This window comes from Hyperolius riggenbachi, chromosome 3, assembly GCF_040937935.1.
Source record: "Hyperolius riggenbachi isolate aHypRig1 chromosome 3, aHypRig1.pri, whole genome shotgun sequence".
Lineage (NCBI taxonomy): Eukaryota > Metazoa > Chordata > Amphibia > Anura > Hyperoliidae > Hyperolius > Hyperolius riggenbachi.
Genome location: NC_090648.1, coordinates 297,066,264 through 297,085,036, shown reverse-complemented (window position 1 = coordinate 297,085,036; position 18,773 = coordinate 297,066,264). Strand labels below are relative to the sequence as shown.

The 18,773-nt window shown below is 40.1% G+C and overlaps 1 long non-coding RNA gene across 1 annotated transcript; it reads right to left on the bottom strand.

Moving 5' to 3' along the window:
• Positions 1 to 270: 270 nt before the first annotated feature.
• On the bottom strand, positions 271 to 17,180 carry LOC137561437 (uncharacterized). Its single transcript, XR_011030010.1, has 3 exons — positions 16,928 to 17,180; positions 6,152 to 6,238; positions 271 to 295 (listed from the first exon to the last, which is right to left on the bottom strand). It is a non-coding gene; the product is annotated as an uncharacterized lncRNA (long non-coding RNA).
• Between the last annotated feature and the right edge of the window lie 1,593 nt (positions 17,181 to 18,773).

Sequence of the window (18,773 nt, the reverse complement as noted above, 5' to 3'; positions counted from 1 at the left end):
ACATTTTCTATCTGTAAAATATATACACATCTCTTTAGTAATATGTTCTATGATGATGATCTAGAAGCTCCAAATCGTTCACACAAAAAGTACTCTTTATTTCTATTGCAACTAGATATAAGTCTGAATTATGGTTTTCTCTGTTGTGCCTTGAATACGTTAATAAACTTGGTTTGATAAAAAAATAAAATAAAACAGGAAACAGTCACAGAGTAGTTAAATGTAAAAAAAAAAAGTGAACACTTCCTATAAAGGGAGAGTGTTCACTAGCGCCATCTTGTGGAAAAAAAAACACCTGTAAAAAAAAAAAATCAGTTAAAAAAAATACGTAAATAGTTGACAAAAAAACCCAGAAAAATAACACCTCTATTTCAAAATAATATATTATCGCGATACATTGTGATAGGGACATAATTTAAATGGTTTAATAATCGGGACAACTGGGCAAATAAAATGTGTCAGTTTTATCCACAGGAGAACATTTAATTTTAAAACTATGATGGCTGAAACCTGAAAAATTATGATTTTTTTTCATTATTTGCTTATTTTTCCCATTAAAATGCGTTTAGAATAAAAAAATTCTTAGCAAAATGTACTACCCACAGAAAGTCTAATTGGTGGCAAAAAAAACGAGGTATAGATCATTTTCTTGTGATAAGTAATAATAAAGTTATTAGGGAATAAAAGGGAGGAGCACTGACAGGTGAAAATTGCTCTGGTCCTTTTGGGTAAAAACTCTTGAGGGTGAATTGGTTAATAGGTATATTTTAGTCCCAGGCAGTAGGTAAGAGGCAGTATGTGGCATGCAGTAATAAGTGATAGCTACTAAGTGACAGGCAGTAGGTGACAGCTTGTGAAGGAAGACAGTAGGCGACAGGACGATGTACATCTGGAAATTTGGGTGCCTGGTGAAGCCGCTAGTAGGATATTGGTAATATTACCAATATTCTACTGTCCCTGATAGTAAATATACCGATATTCTACTATCCCCCACTGTAACCTAATTCTCACACTAACTCTAGTCTATGACTAGCAGTAACCTACTCCGCCTACTCCTAAGACTAACCTACTAGCCTACCTACACCTAAAGGTGGCCACACACAATACAATAAAATGATCCAATTTTATGGCAATTCGATAAAAACGATCGGATCTCGCGAAAAAATAGAAAGCTTTTTTTTCATTCGACTGAAAAATCCGATCGGATTTCCCGTTTTTTTCGATTTTTTTCGATTTTTATCTATCCGGACTGCCAGATATTTTTGTTCCATTTCTCTAAAGATTGTATGGTGTGTGTCAGATTGTCAACTTATTAATATACACACCCTATCAATTTTTTCAGAGTTTCCAATCATTTTTATCATAATTGGGGAAAAATTGAACATAGGTGTGTGGTACATTGGTCATATTTTTTGAAATGTTACAATCAGTCAGAAAAATTGATTGCAATTCTTAAATTGAACAGATATTTAAAAAATTGTATGGTGTGTGGCCACCTTAACACTAACCCCTGCTCCTACCTATGGCTAACTCTATTAGAGGCTATGTGGAATATGGCTACAGGATATCTGAACCTCATGCTCCCAGTTACCTCCTGCTGCATCTATCTGCGCTGTTAAGCACTGGTTTCAACTGCTCCGCCACTGTCTGCACCAATTAATACCAGTTTAACCTCCCACTATCTGCGCCGCTTCCGATGCTTCGGCTACATCCGGCACCTCTGGCACCCAAATAGTGCTATAGTAGCAATCAACTTTACAGGCTATGGCGCTGCCCAAATTTCCAGAGGCCACAGGCTTCAAAAATTTCTGCTTCTAACAGGTAGTGTTAGACTCTTACATTCCCTCTGGTGGTAGTAGCACCTTGGCAACAGTGTGCTAGATCATGCAGTTGGAGAGAAGTGATGGAGGGCAGCATCTCTCCTCCATCCATAGCCCTCCAGCCACTCTTCTCTTCTAGACCTCTGGATGTATTTATTTGTGCCAAAGCTGCCTGCCCATCAAAAGCATCATATCACTGAATATTTGATGGTATGGTATGGTTCTGATTCAGTTCTGTATTATGCCTGAGGGCGAAACCCTAAGTTTCAAAAGCTTGCAAAAAAAACTATGTATGATTAGTCATTAAAAGTATTACCAAAACCAACTTTGCTATTTTAACAAATAGTGTGTCTTTGGCTCTTTTCAGTGACTAAAGGTGTCCATACACTATGAGTTGAAGTAGATCTGAAGCAAAAATAAACGTATGAGATGATGAATTGAATGTGTAATATTGTTAATAAATAGAACGTTAGCAGCAAAGAAAAGAGTCTCATGTTGTTTTTCAGTATAGAAAGAGTTTAAAAAACTTGAGTTGTTCTTTGTGCAAAAGAGCCTCTCTGAGCTATTCAACCAACTTTGTCAAACTCAGTCCTGTTTTCTGAAAAACAGCCAAGAAACTGAGAGATAGTTTTCAGATAAGTTTTTACTGCTGAAAGTTCAAAGGGACATTATTTCTGCTTTGCTTTACAGCTTTAATAGTGTGGATTTTGAAATGCAACTGTGAAAATCTGATGCAATGTTCTAAATAACACTATATAATTGAAAATAAAAATATGAGACTCTTTTCTTCGCTACTAATGTTCTATTTATTATCCATGCTACACATACAATTCATTAATTCATAAGTTTATTTTCGCTTCAGGTTTGCTTTAATAAGATTGTTGCCCCAACATACTGCCTGATTGTAATTTAGATCAGGGGTGCAGGGGGCCTAGAGCTGGTGACACTCCCCCTGCTAAAGCTGCTCTCCTCGGGGGGCCCTGTGCAGAGTGTATGCGAGTGTGTACATGAGCCAGTTCACTACAGGCCCGAGAGATAAAGACAGCAGAGAGGAAAGAGTGTGCTGGCTGGAAAGGTGAGTATTAGAGCTCTTTGCTGCAATAATACTCTGCATGGGATATGCTTCGCTGTTGAATATGCTTCACTGTTACATTAGTTTGAGGTTTTAACCTTTTGATTGGATAATTTTCACTGTTTGAACATGCTTCACTATTTGATATGCTTCACTGTTAGACTAAGGGTTAGGTTCTCTCCCGTGGGGGCCCATCACCGCCGTGGGAGAGTCTAGTAGGGATAATTTGTGCACAACTTATGCTGAAGCTAACACCCTCCTTTACTGTACCTGTTTTGAATGCAAGATGTGTAATCTGCCCATTATTCGAGCTCTGCATACTTGTGCAGGTAGTCAATTCAAGTGCAGCGTCTATTTGGAAGCGCTGCCATTTCCGTCTGCTGCATGGGACCCCAGGAAGAGCAGCATTAGCAGAGATAACACCTGGGTAAGCGGCAATAATTTATTGTTCATAGTTTTGCAGTGTGTGACAATGATAGATTCCTCTCTGATCAGATGTTGATTTATCTTTTGAGCACATCAGGAGAAAGTCTACCAGTGCACGGTAGGCTCAACACTGAACCACACCTCACTTTCATTATTATGTAATTTATAGAGCTGTATCTTTCCAGAAGTTTCCAACATTTTGCAATGAACAAACAAATATTCAAAAGCCTGACTTTCCTTGTAAAGCTAACCACCCACTCTGTTGAGGAACAATCAATACCACAAGCTGGAACATCTGTCAACATGAATACTTCTACCCCATCACCCATGCAGCAGCAACTGCTCACTCACACCCTTCCTTCTACCTGATTTCTCTATAGAAATAAACATTAACACTCAACCAGGCAGTTCACTCATGTTTCATTATTATACAGCCCTGAAACATTTACCACAGCACTATACAGAGAGAGGAGGAGACAATGCAACAAGGCTCCCACACTGTGATGTCAGGACCTAGGTCCTGATGTCACACTGTGGGATGGGTTTCACTACAATATCAGCCATACATAACCCCCTGATGATCTATTAAAAAACAAACAGTAAAGACTACTCATGGGAAAAGGGGCATCAGTTACTGGTTGAGATGTAGTTCAATCCTTGGTTACAGTTCCTCTTTAACCACTTAAGCCCAACTGGATGAACATTCTCATCCAGTTGGGCTGCATGCACTCCCGCGGACCCCGGTCATTAGCCCAGCGATCAATGAATGGGATTATAGATCCCATTCATTGATTGAAGCCCCCCCGCAGAAAAGCCAACAGCGTCTCATCAGAGGCTGCGGGTTTTTCTGTGTAACAAAAAGTTTCCCGTCCTCCTAATGCACCCTGGAAGTGTGATCATACGCTTCCAGGATTTTTTGACTGTGGCCATCTTGTGGCCAAAAAGTATAACTAAACCCACATCTATTTTTTATTAAACAAACACATTATTTTACATTTAAAATTAGCTGTTTACCTTCCACTTCAAAAATTACCCAAATAAAATTTTTAATAAAAAAATAAATAAAACAAATTACAATTAAAAAAAACAAAACATAAATAGTTACCTAAGGGTATGAACTTTTTAAATATGCATGTCAAAGGAGTATATTAATATAATTTTTTAAAATATGGCCTTGTAAATAGTGATGGATGCAAAGTGAAAAAAATGCACCTTTACTTCCAAATAAAATACATTGTGATAGGGACATCATTTAAATGGTGTAATAAGCGGGACAAATGGGCAAATAAAATACATGGGTTTTAATTACGGTAGCATGTATTAATTTCAAACTATAATGGCCAAAATCTGAGAAATAATGATTTTTTTTCCATTTCTTTCTTAATATTCCTGTTAAAATGGATTTAGAAATAATTAATTCTTAGCAAAATGTATCACCCAAAGAAAGCCTAATTGGTGGGGGAAAAAACAAGATATAGATCAATTCATTGTGTAGTAATAAAGTTATTGGCAAATGAATGGGAGGTGAAAGTTGCTCAGATGCAAAAAATAAACAACCCTGTGGGCTTAAAGCGGAGCTGTAGATAGAAAATAAACACATTGTTTCACTTACCTGAGGCTTCCCCAAGCCCCCAGCAGCTGTTCTGTCCCGCGCAGCTTCTCAACGAGCCTCTGTTCTCCCGCCGCCAGCTACTTTCGGTTTCACTGCCAGGCCACTGTGCCTGCACGGCTCTGGCCACGCGTATCCTTTCTTAGCATTCCCCGCTATTGCAGAGGGGAATGCAAAGAAAGGATACACTTGGCAGGGCTGCGCTGGCCTCGACTTACAAGTTGAGGTATGGGACGTAGCGGCGGCGGGAGAACGGAGGCTCCGGCGCAGGACAGGACAGCTGCTGGGGGCTTGGGGAAGCCCCAGGTAAGTGAAACAATATGTTTATTTTCTAACTACAGTTCCGATTTAAGTGGTTAATATCATTTCATCCCTGTATATTTTTGGCAGAAAAATCATGCATTGAATTATGTAGAATAGAGTAGTATTTCACTATAAATTCTGCAGGGATTTCTTCCAAACTTTTTCACTGTTTGTTGTGATCTATGATATGTTTTATTAAAATACAAATGCATTTAATACTGCGTGCTAGTGATGCAAATTCAATGTAGTACTATAATGGTCCCAACAAACCTCACTATGAAATATGCATAAAAGTCAGTTTGCCTAAAACCTAGTTTAAAATGCATATAAATCGGGTTAAATCAAACTTAATGCATAAGCTTAATACCTAGGTTGGAAGCATGGCGAATCCAGGTAAGGACTATGCAGAGAGCCACTGCCAATCCCCCAAAAAATGAACTTTAATGGAGCATTAAGTTGCCCCTAGCAAAGCAGAAAAATAGCAGAAAAATACAGCATATGACTTATATCACGGTTCATTATTCCTTAACAGTTTAAGGCAATGTTTCAGTGTTAGATTCTTCAAAAGGAACATCATAATCTGTCTGCTTGACATGTTGTTTATTGACTAGCAAATGGAGTTGCAAGAGACACTCACATGAGAAGCTTTATTTGATTTCTATAGTGTATTTATATATATATATATATATATATATATATATATATATATATATATATATATATATATATATATATATATATATATATATATATATATATATATATATATTATATTAATGGCATATGACAATCTTGCAGTTTTCTAGGTGAAATTGGCGACAAACGATAAAAATGTAAATAAATTATATAAAAAGAGAATCTGTTAAGCTGAACACTGTCTTTTTTCATTAGACAAATATTTAAACTTAAAGTGGAATTTACCTTTCTACATTGCAGTGTTCCCCAGGCAGGTAATCCTATGTTATTGCAGATGGTAAAAAATTATCTGAATTCTTATATCCCCAGGACCTGGAAATTAAAGTTGTATATGAAAAGTGCACAGAGGAAACAATAGCTATCCATAGATATGAGCTGGAAAATATGGAGCAAGTGTTGTGAGAGACAAAGCACTACAGCACAGGACAGGTGGATGGAGGAACAGAGCAAATTTCCAGAAAAAAACGTGGAAATCTAGAATCAGACATGGAAAATTAGTCCTGGCAGCAAGCCTGCTATCTCTGACTTTGGAGATTCTGTTGAAAATCAGGAACAGGGAGCAAAAACCTTGAAAGAGGTCAAGGAGCAGAATGCAGTGTAGAGTGACCTTACCTACAGTACTGGCCAAAAGTTTTTGCATTGCTGTAAATGTGTTTTGCAAACTTTGGTGCTTCAGCATTTTGCATGATTATGTGGTATGCTGAAGAACAATTATAAGCATTACATAAGTTAAAGAGCACCTTCAATGCACTCAAAGTTTGTGTCAGGGACACTTTCTCTGTATGCTATAATCAGTTTGGAGTGAGACAATTGCATTTGCTCACCTGCTCAGCCACTATATGCCTTATAAGGAGTCCCTGTTTAGAAAAAGCACCTCTACGCTTTTCTGAAGGCTGGCTTACCTCTTCGACAGCCCATCCTCCAGCTCCATAGCCAGCCCCCAGCTTTGCGCCAATCTTCTGCTGTCTAATCCTTGAACCTCCTACAGAAGATGAGTCTGTCCTTTATGTTTTTCTTGGAAAAAAGTGGTTCCTTTTCTACCCTTCTTGGCCCATGGTCATTGTCCAAAACGTTTTGCCTCACTGTGCATGCAGAGGCACTCACACTCACATGCTGCCAATATTGAGCGAGTTCTGCACTGGTGCTGGTGTCAACATAATTATGTTGTTGACACCTCAGGAGGAATCAGGCCCTTGCTGGACACTCTTGGATATTTTCTCTTTTTGACCACTATTGAACCTCACACCTTGAAGTGCTTGATGATACTGAAAATGTATTAATAATAATAATTATGTCTGCTGTATTTTTTTTTTTTTAGCAAAGTACAGTGTACATGAGTTTTGTGTTCTAGTTCACTTTTTATGCTAATAAAGATCATTGCAACTACTGCATTTAGTTAATATGCATCTGATTATGTAAATCTGATCTCTCTTATGTAAATTGACACCTTAAAAACTGAAGCTGCAAATATTACAGAGCACAACATTTGTGTCACTCTCAAGGGAGAATAGGTGGCAGATTATGGCAACTCATGCTGGGTCAGCCACCCTATTACATTGTCCATATGCTGTGGTAGAAATGATGGCTAATATCAAATGTAGCGAATAAAATGCATACCTAGCATCTTGTAAACCAAGAACCCATATTACAACCTTTTTTCTGCTATAGCTACTTTATGAGCAAATCTCTTCTCTATTCCTACTGGAGCCTTCTCTCTCTTTTCCTTTTTGTCTACCTAAAGGCATGTTTCAGTGAAAAATCTCTAATAAAGCTCTTTGCAATATTTTTTATTTAATCTTTTAAAAATCTGTTATATGAACAGATAGTTTTATTTTGGTACTGTTTATTTTAAAATTGAGTGAAAAAGAGGGCATGGTAGCAGCCTAAAGCCTTATGTTTCTGGCATCTCCTTACCTCCTCCAGCATATTAAGAGAAAAACTGGCGGAGTACAGAGGTAAGAAACAGTGAGAGAGGAAAAACTGGATTTTTTTTCTACAATGTACTCTGATAAATTAGCCTCATCCAATAGAAGATTTTTTTTTCGGTTAGGAAATAGCAAATATGCCAGCTCAGAAGTGGGAAGCATTATAATTTTATGTTTGATATTTATACATCACACTTACAGATGAAACTAGAGATCATTGCAGTGCACACGTGCTAAAGCCTAAAAAGGTAAATATAGCATAAAATATGTCATTTAGCTGATGCTGCGTAAAACAATTGATTGGTCATCAGTTACTTTTTAATCACTAGGGAGTTGTAGTCTGGCATAGACAGAATTAGGCCATGACAGATCTAGGGTGAGTTATGAGCGTGCTATGTGTCTTATTAGTCTGTGAATACTGTTGCGCTATACTTGGGAGGCGATTAAGGGCTTTATAAAGAAAAAGACATTAATAATATGTCCCATGCCTTTATTTTAGCAATTAAAGCAGGAGGCATAATACCAAAGTACACTGTGATTTATGTGCAACATGTTAAACATTTATTATTCTTTTTTTCATTTTATATGGATGATAGTGTTTTATATCTAAAGTTGAAGAAAAAGAGTTCTCTTTTAGAGCACTAAGGCAACAACCATATGCATATAATGCAATCACAATCCCACCAAGTAATAATACGTATATAAGTATGAATTTTGTTGGACAATACATTACAAATTAAAAACAATAGAGACTGGGAACATCAGGTACTGACCAATGACCATTGCAATAGTGTATAATGCGAACCTTATTAAAAGTGCGCCATGCATGACATTCAATTCAAAACTGCATATGTAGTTGCGTGAAAAGATATACCGGTATATATTACCGGTATATATTACAAATCTATTTAAAGGAGTTGTCAGGGGAAATATAGTAAAATGAATGGTATTTACCGGGGGCTTCCTCCAGCCCCAAGCTCCCAGGACCTCCCTCGCCGCAGCTCTGCCCGCAGCCGTTCGCCGGAGCTTCGACCCGGTCCCCGGCGATGACGTCAGAGCGACCTGGAGGTCGCTCTGTACTGCGCCTGCGCGATCGGCGCTGTCAATCACCGCCACATGGGCCGGAGCGGACCGCGCAGGCGAATGGCTGCGGGCAGAGCTGCGGCGAGGGAGGTCCTGGGAGCTTGGGTCTGGAGGAAGCCTCCGGTAAGTACCATTCATTTTACTATATTTCCCCCAACAACTCCTTTAACCACTTGCCGACCGCCTACTTCATATTGGCGGCGGCAAAGTGGCAGCCCCAGGACCACGTAACGCAGATTGGCGTCAGGTCCTGGGGCACTCTCTGGCCGGGGATCGCGCGCTGGGATGCGCGCGCATCCACCGGCAATAGGCTCCGCCCACCCGCGACGTCAACCCGCCGGCCAATCGGAAGCGCCGGCGGGTTGTTAACCCCGCGATCGCCGCTACAAAGTGTATAATACACTTTGTAATGTATACAAAGTGTATTATACAGGCTGCCTCCTGCCCTGGTGGTCCCAGTGTCCGAGGGACCACCAGGGCAGGCTGCAGCCACCCTAGTCTGCACCCAAACACACTGATCTGCCCCCCCCTGCCCCCTGATCGCCCACAGTACCCCTCAGACCCCCCCCTGCCCACCCCCCAGACCACCATTTGCACACAATCACCCCCCTAATCACCCATCAATCACTCCCTGTCACTATCTGTCAACGCTATTTTTTTTTTTAGTCCCTAAACTGCCCCCTGCTCCCTCCTGATCACCCCCCCCCCCCACCCCTCAGATTCTCCCCAGACCCCTCCAGACCCTCCCCCCCCCCTGTGTACTGTATGCATCTATCCCCCCTGATCAACTGTCAATCACCTGTCAATCACCTGTCAATCACCTGTCAATCACCCGTCAATCACCCCCTGTCACTGCCACCCATCAATCAGCCCCTAACCTGCCCCTTGCGGGCAATCTGATCACCCACCCACACCAATAGATCGCCCGCAGATCCGACATCAGATCACCTCCCAAATCCATCGTTTACATCAATTCTCTCCTCTAAACACCCACTAATTACCCATCAATCACCCATCAATCACCCCCTATCACCACCTGTCACTGTTACCCATCAGATTAGACCCTTGCGGGCACCCAATCGCCCGCCCACACACTCAGATTGCCCTCAACCCCCCCCCCCTTATCGATTCGCCAGTGCATTATTTACATCCGTTCTTCCCTGTAATAACCCACTGATCACCTGTCAATCACCCCCTGTCACTGCCACCCATCAATCACCCCCTGTCACTGCCACCCATCAATCAGCCCCTAACCTGCCCCTTGCGGGCAATCTGATCACCCACCCACACCAATAGATCGCCCACAGATCCGACATCAGATCACCTCCCAAATCCATCGTTTACATCTATTCTCTCCTCTAAACACCCACTAATTACCCATCAATCACCCCCTATCACCACCTGTCACTGTTACCCATCAGATTAGACCCTTGCGGGCACCCAATCGCCCGCCCACACGCTCAGATTGCCCTCAAACCCCCCCTTATCGATTCGCCAGTGCATTATTTACATCCGTTCTTCCCTGTAATAACCCACTGATCACCTGTCAATCACCCCCTGTCACTGCCACCCATCAATCACCCCCTGTCACTGCCACCCATCAATCAGCCCCTAACCTGCCCCTTGCGGGCAATCTGATCACCCACCCACACCAATAGATCGCCCGCAGATCCGACATCAGATCACCTCCCAAGCTCAGTGTTTACATCTATTCTCTCCTCTAAACACCCACTAATTACCCATCAATCACCTCCTATCACCACCTGTCACTGTTACCCATCAGATTAGACCCTAATCTGCCCCTTGCGGGCACCCAATCACCCGCCCACACGCTTAGATTGCCCTCAGACCCCCCCCTTATCAATTCGCCAGTGCAATATTTACATCTGTTATTCCCTGTAATAACCCACTGATCACCTGTCAATCACCCATCAATCACCCCCTGTCACTGCCACCCATCAATCACCCCCTGTCACTGCCACCCATCAATCAGCCCCTAACCTGCCCCTTGCGGGCAATCTGATCACCCACCCACACCAATAGATCGCCCGCAGATCCGACATCAGATCACCTCCCAAGTGCAGTGTTTACATCTCTTCTCTCCTCTAAACACCCACTAATTACCCATCAATCACCCCCTATCACCACCTGTCACTGTTACCCATCAGATTAGACCCTAATCTGCCCCTTGCGGGCACCCAATCACCCGCCCACACCTCAGAATGCCCTCAGACCCCAGCCCTGATCACCTCGCTAGTGCATTGCTTGCATCTATTTCCCCCCTCTAATCACACCTTGAGACACCCATAAATCACCTCCTGTCACCCCCTAGCACACCTACCCATCAGATCAGGCCCTAATTTGCCCCGTGTGGGCTCCTGATCACTCGGCCAAACCCTCAGATCCCCCTCAGACCCCCTTCCGATCACCTCCCCAGTGCATTGATTGCATCTATTTTCCCCTCTAACCGCCCCCTGAGACACCCATCAATCACCTCCTGTCACCCCCCTAGCACTCCTATCCATCAGATCAGGCCCAATACATCCTGTCATCTAAGAGGCCACCCTGCTTATGACCGTTTCCACAAAATTTGCCCTCTCATAGACCACCTGTCATCAAAATTTGCAGATGCTTATACCCCTGAACAGTCATTTTGAGAAATTTGGTTTCCAGACTACTCACAGTTTTGGGCCTGTAAAATGCCAGGGCAGTATAGGAACCCCACAAGTGACCCCATTTTAGAAAGAAGACACCCCAAGGTATTCTATTAGGTGTATGATGAGTTCATAGAAGATTTTATTTTTTGTCAAAAGTTAGCGGAAATTGGATTTTTATTGTTTTTTTCACAAAGTGTCATTTTTCACTAACTTGTGACAAAAAATAAAATCTTCTATGAACTCACCATACCCCTAACGGAATACCTTGGGGTGTCGTCTTTCTAAAATGGGGTCACTTGTGGGGTTCCTATACTGCCCTGGCATTTTAGGGGCCCTAAACCGTGGGGAGTAGTCTAGAAAACAAATGCCTCAAAATGACCTGTGAATAGGACGTTGGGCCCCTTAGCGCACCTAGGCTGCAAAAAAGTGTCACACATGTAGTATCGCCATACTCAGGAGAAGTAGTATAATGTGTTTTGTGGTGTATTTTTACACATACCCATGCTGGGTGGGAGAAATCTCTCTGTAAATGGACAATTGTGTGTAAAAAAAATCAAAAATGTGTCATTTACAGAGATATTTCTCCCACCCAGCATGGTTATATGTAAAAATACACTACAAAACACATTATACTACTTCTTCTGAGTACGGCGATACCACATGTGTGACACTTTTTTGCAGCCTAACTGTGCTAAGGGGCCCAAAGTCCAATGAGTACCTTTAGGATTTCACAGGCCATTTTGAGACATTTGGGTTCAAGACGACTACTCACGGTTTAGGGCCCCTAAAATGCCAGGGCAGTATTGGAACCCCACAAATGACCCCATTCTAGAAAGAAGACACCCCAAGGTATTCCGTTAGGAGTATGGTGAGTTCATAGAAGATTTTATTTTTTGTCACAAGTTAGCGGAAATTGATATGTATTGTTTTTTTTTTCACAAAGTGTCATTTTCCGCTAACTTGTGACAAAAAAAAAATCTTCTATGAACTCACCATACCCCTAACGGAATACCTTGGGGTGTCTTCATTCTAAAATGGGGTCACTTGTGGGGTTCCTATACTGCCCTGGCATTTTAGGGGCCCTAAACCGTGAGGAGTAGTCTAGAATCCAAATGCCTCAAAATGACCTGTGAATAGGACGTTAGGCCCCTTAGCGCACCTAGGTTGCAAAAAAGTGTCACACATGTGGTATCGCCGTACTCAGAAGAAGTAGTATAATGTGTTTTGAGGTGTATTTTTATACATACCCATGCTGGGTGGGAGAAATCTCTCTGTAAATGGACAATTGTGTGTAAAAAAAATCAAATAATTGTCATTTACAGAGATATTTCTCCCACCTAGCATCTGTATGTGTAAAAATACACCCCAAAACACATTATACTACTTCTCCTGAGTACGGCGGTACCACATGTGTGGCACTTTCTTGCGCCCTAAGTGCGCTAAGGGGCCCAAAGTCCAATGAGTACCTTTAGGATTTCACAGGTCATTTTGCGACATTTGGTTTCAAGACTACTCCTTACGGTTTAGGGCCCCTAAAATGCCAGGGCAGTATAGGAACCCCACAAATGACCCCATTTTAGAAAGAAGACACCCCAAGGTATTCCGTTAGGAGTATGGTGAGTTCATAGAAGATTTTATTTTTGTCACAAGTTAGCAGAAAATGACACTTTGTGAAAAAAAACAATTAAAATCAATTTCCGCTAACTTGTGACAAAAAAAAAAAATCTTCTATGAACTCACCATCCTCCTAATGGAATACCTTGGGGTGTCTTCTTTCTAAAATGGGGTAATTTGTGGGATTCCTATACTGTCCTGGCATTTTAGGGGCCCTAAACCGTGAGGAGCAGTCTTGAAACGAAATTTCTCAAAATGACCTGTGAAATCCTAAAGGTACTCATTGGACTTTGGGCCCCTTAGCGCAGTTAGGGTGCAAAAAAGTGCCACACATGTGGTATCGCCGTACTCAGGAGAAGTAGTATAATGTGTTTTGGGGTGTATTTTTCCACATACCCATGCTGAGTGGGAGAAATATCTCTATAAATTGACAATTGTGTGTTAAAAAAAGAAAACAATTGTCATTTACGGAGATATTTCTCCCACCCAGCATGGGTATGTGTAAAAATACACCCCAAAACACATTATACTACTTCTCCTGAGTACGGCAATACCACATGTGTGGCACTTTTTTGCAGCCTAACTGCGCTAAGGGGCCCAAAGTCCAATGAGCATCTTTAGGCTTTACAGGGGTGCTTACAATTAGGCACCCCCAAAATGCCAGGACAGTGAACACACCCCACAAATGACCCCATTTTGGAAAGTAGACACTTCAAGGTATTCAGAGAGTAGCATAGTGAGTCTGTGGCAGATTTCATTTTTTTTTTGTCGCAAGTTAGAAGAAATGGAAACTTTTTTTTTTTTTTTTTTTTGTTACAAAGTGTCATTTTCCGCTAACTTGTGACAAAAAATAAAATCTTCTATGAACTCACCATGCCTCCCACTGAATACTTTGGGATGTCTTCTTTCCAAAATGGGGTCATTTGGGGGGGATTTGTACTATCCTGGAATTTTAGCCCCTCATGAAACCTGACAGGTGCGCAGAAAAGTCAGAGATGCTTGAAAATGGGAAAATTCACTTTTGGCACCATAGTTTGTAAACGCTATAACTTTTACCCAATCCAATAAATATACACTGAATGGGTTTTTTTTTATCAAAGACATGTAGCAGAATAACTTTCGCGCTCAAATGTATAGGAAATTTTACTTTATTTGAAAAATGTCAGCACAGAAAGTTAAAAAAGTAATTTTTTTGACAAAATTCATGTCTTTTTTGATGAATATAATAAAAACTAAAACTCGCAGCAGCAATCAAATAGCACCGAAAGAAAGCTGTATTAGTGACAAGAAAAGGAGGTAGAATTCATTTAGGTGGTAGGTTGTATGACTGAGCAATAAACCGTGAAAGCTGCAGTGGTCCGAATGGAAAAAAAGGCTCTGGTCCTTAAGGGGTTTTATGACTGCAGTCCTTAAGTGGTTAAAGTGTAACGTTTCAGAGCAAATTCTGAGTTCAGGTCCGGTTTAAGGGCTGGTTCAGATGGGTATCAGAAGCAGCCACTCAAATGCTTTTATGTGAGTGAGTAGCAAAGCATTTGGCAACATCTGGCAGTGCTTCCCATCATTTGATTTTTGCACCGCTTTTTGACCCCGCAAGGGAACACGGAAAAGCTGCTGTTAGTTGACCTTGGACACTACATGTAACATCCAGGAAAAAGTGAGAAAAGTAAACAATGTGATCAAGCGCAGTATTTGCATGAATGATGGTAAACGATTGTGGTGATGGTCATCCATTCACTTGAATGGACAGAGTTTAAACAATGAATGCCATGGCCATCGCTTACCTCTGTTTAATCATCTATGTGCTCTATGTGGCCCTTAAATATTCGTAATTTGCCCAATTCCATAGGACACATTATATTGAAGAAGTTGCCCTGGTGATCATGTAATGCATAGAGCCATCCATTACCCCATAGTCTGGTAATTATATTGGCTGGTTTTTATTTTTACATGTTTTCGTAATAGACTGTGCTATATATCTGTCTACTAATTGACTGTGCTATATATCTGTCTACTATGTTTCAATAGGTATTATTATATTTTTATATCCAACTATTGTGATTCCTTTTTAGCACAACACTTTACAGTGTTCCCTTTTTTGCACATTTATTATTACAACTAAACATTTGCTGCCTTTAGAAGAGATTCTGAGGCTATTAATTATTTGCATTTCCATAGCTTTCAGTTTCTTTGTTTATTTTTATGATGTGTAGTTTTAATTTACACACCAGGCTTTGGAACTCTGGAGGTTTTCTTTGCTTCCTGCAGCGTGAAAGGGGTTATTTTGACATTTTATAGCAACTTTATTGCTATGACAGAGTGCAGCTTTTGTGGAAAGCTTTAAATTGTTCTTATTGGGTGGGTTTGCTATTATTAGTGTACCAAGCTGCTAATGAATTAATTGCGCATTTTGTATTAATATTTGTATAAAGCCTTTTTTTCATATATCTGTTCTTAGTGTTGGGGCCTCTGTACTTGTGCTCGGTACATCATTTGCATATACTTCTGTAGCACATTACACTACTAGAGCTTACTTTACATGCCCTTCTTTTGGGTGGTGCACAACCACTACCTACTTGCACTTCTTTGCAACCGTGACAAAGGTACTTTGTTTGGTTTGTAGATTGCCAATAATCTTGCACCTTACTGCATGAATAATAAGGTGCACAGAGGAGGATCTGTTGCTACTCATTGATTTGTCAACACCTTACCTAATCCAGTAACTGGCAGCAAAGTTTGACACTCCTCTCTTCCAGTTCATGTTAGGAATGCATAGGAGTGATATTATTTAAATGCACAAAACTCAAAAAGTTAGCAAGCTGAAAAATAAGCAGGGCAGTATAAACTTTTACTGTTCTCTGCATTGAAATGAAACTTTTAGAGCAGTTGTCTAGGCAATAATCAGAATAATCACAGATATATCTCTACAATACAGCTTAATAAAGTACATGACATACATATCGAATGACCTGAAAAGGAGTGTTTATTTTTCTTAAAGGATACCCGAACTGAAATGTGACATAATGAGATAGACATGTGTATGTACAGTGCCTAGCACACAAATAACTGTGCTGTTTTATTTCTCTACCTGAAAGAGTTAAATATCAGGTATGTAAGTGGCTGACTCAGTCCTGACTCAGACAGGAAGTGACTACATTGTGACCTTCACTGATAAGAAATTCCCCTTTTTTACCTCTTTCTTGCTCTCAGAAGCCATTTTCTGCTAGGAAAGTGTTTTATAGTTGGAATTTCTTTTCAGTGAGGGTCACACTGTAGTCACTTCCTGTCTGAGTCAGGATTGAGTCAGCCACTTGCACACCTTATATTTAACTCTTTCAGGCAGAGAAAGAAAAAAAAATGAACACAGCATAGTTATTTGTGTGCTAGGCACTGTACATACACATGTCTATCTCATTATGTCACAATTCAGTTTGGGTATCCTTTAAGGTATGTAAGTGGAGAAGATACACTGTAGGTTGTATTATGTATGTGATGTACAATAGAATTATGTGTATTTTAGGAAGAACTTTGGTGTTTTATAAGTCTAATCTGCAGCTCAAGCCTTAGGTATTACATGTTAATGGACATTTTCAGCGAGTTGGACTGGATTCTAGTAGTGGTGAATTCTTTTGAAATAGCTTAGCAGCAACAGTTTTGTGTTGCCATAATTGCCATTACATAATCGATGTAACTGGAAATTTTCTAGTTCAAAAGTTGTCTCTTACCATGTGCCAGTCTGCTGAAGGTCTTCCAGTTGTGGACTTTTAAATCAAGTTTCTTGTGTAAGCATGAAAACATGGTGACATGGTAAAAATGCTTGGTGCATTTCACCATGACCTGCGGGATAGATGGATGCTTTCCATTGCTAAAGGAAGTTGTTTTGGATTTAAATAAATTTGGAGGCTTAGATGTAATGTAATTGTATTATCTGTGGATTTGAGTAGGTTTTATTTCTCCAATTCCAAAGAAACCTGAAGATCACTACATCAGATACTCCAGCAGTCAGTTTATAGTTGGCTTACAGGTTAACTGTACTTCTGCATGTAAATACAGTTTCTGTTTGCCCCTGTGTTAAAGGATACTCGAGGTGGAAATAAACTAATGAAATAAACAATTGTATCTATCCTCCTTTTCCTAAAAATGACTTTTTAAGATATTCCACAGTTTTATTTTATATTTAAATATACTTTTAAAGTTTTTTTTTATTGTTTTTGCTCAATAACACATTCATTGAAGTATGCAGAGCTAAAATCTATGAACTATTGACCCCGTATATCTCTTTCCTGCTCTCAGAAGCCATTTTCTGCTATGAAAGTGTTTTATAGTTGTAATTTCTTATCAGTGAGGGTTACACTGTAGTCTGACCCAGTCCTGACTCAGACAGGAACTGCCTTTTACATACCTGATATTTAACTCTTTCAGGCAAAGAAAGAAAAAAGGAACACAGCATAGTTATTTGTGTGCTAGGCACTGTACGTACTACATACCCATGTCTATCTCATCATGTTACATGTCAACTCGGGTATCCTTTAATCTAGAAGAAAAAATAATTTCTTGCCTATGATATTCCAAAGCAAAGATCAGGCACTCCTGACTACTCACAGCATTTTGCATACAATAAAATACTTTACTCTCTAGATATGAACGTAAAATAGTTAGTAAGCTGTAACCAGTATCACAGTCATTATCATATATTGCAGTACACTGTAATATGGTAGTAAATGCTTTTTCATGTCTAAAGTGAGGTACTTACTTTAAAGAATTCTCTGACAAACTGGTTGTTTTGGGAAGGATCGGTCAGTTGTCATTGTTACTAGACCCTTGTTCCACCAGCTAAGCTAAGAAATGATGATGTTCACACAAAATCTTAAAGGATGTATTTTTTGGCGATTGTCATTTAATGTTGGGAACATGCACAAGTATTGTGGATCCTGTGAGAAAAGCACGCATGCACCGAAGAAAGTAACAGGAAGTGACATTTCAAAAAATTGATGTTCATTAATTGCGATTTTTGAATATTAAATCGATACAGTATAAAATGAAAGGCAAAAGGAAAAACCCTAAAAATCTTTCAGCAAAATATATTGGTGTCTGAGGAAAATAAAATGTTCCTAGTTAAATTATAAAGTAGCACTTGTATGCCCATTACAACAGGATCTTTCACCGGTCATATAGAAATAAAAAGTGATTGATTAATGAACTGACAGCCTGGCCAGTTTGATAAACAATTGCATTATTGAGGTGTGAATTTCTCCCGAATTTGGCAGAGAATTCTGTAAGGTACGTACTTGGCTAGCATATAATGTTTTCTTGTAATTTATAAGTATCCAGTGTGTGCCTGGATGTACACATTACAACAGGCTCTTTCCAACCAACACAGAAAGTGATTGATTAATGAACTGGCAGGATGGCCAAATGAATAATGGATTATGTGAGTTAATTAAATTATTGCAGTGTAAAATGTCTTTCACAGGCCACTACTTCCACTCATTTTGAGTCTTTAAACCCTTTTTACACTACAATTTCCAATCACAAATACATTCTGGTCTGCACATAGGTTTGATTATGCAA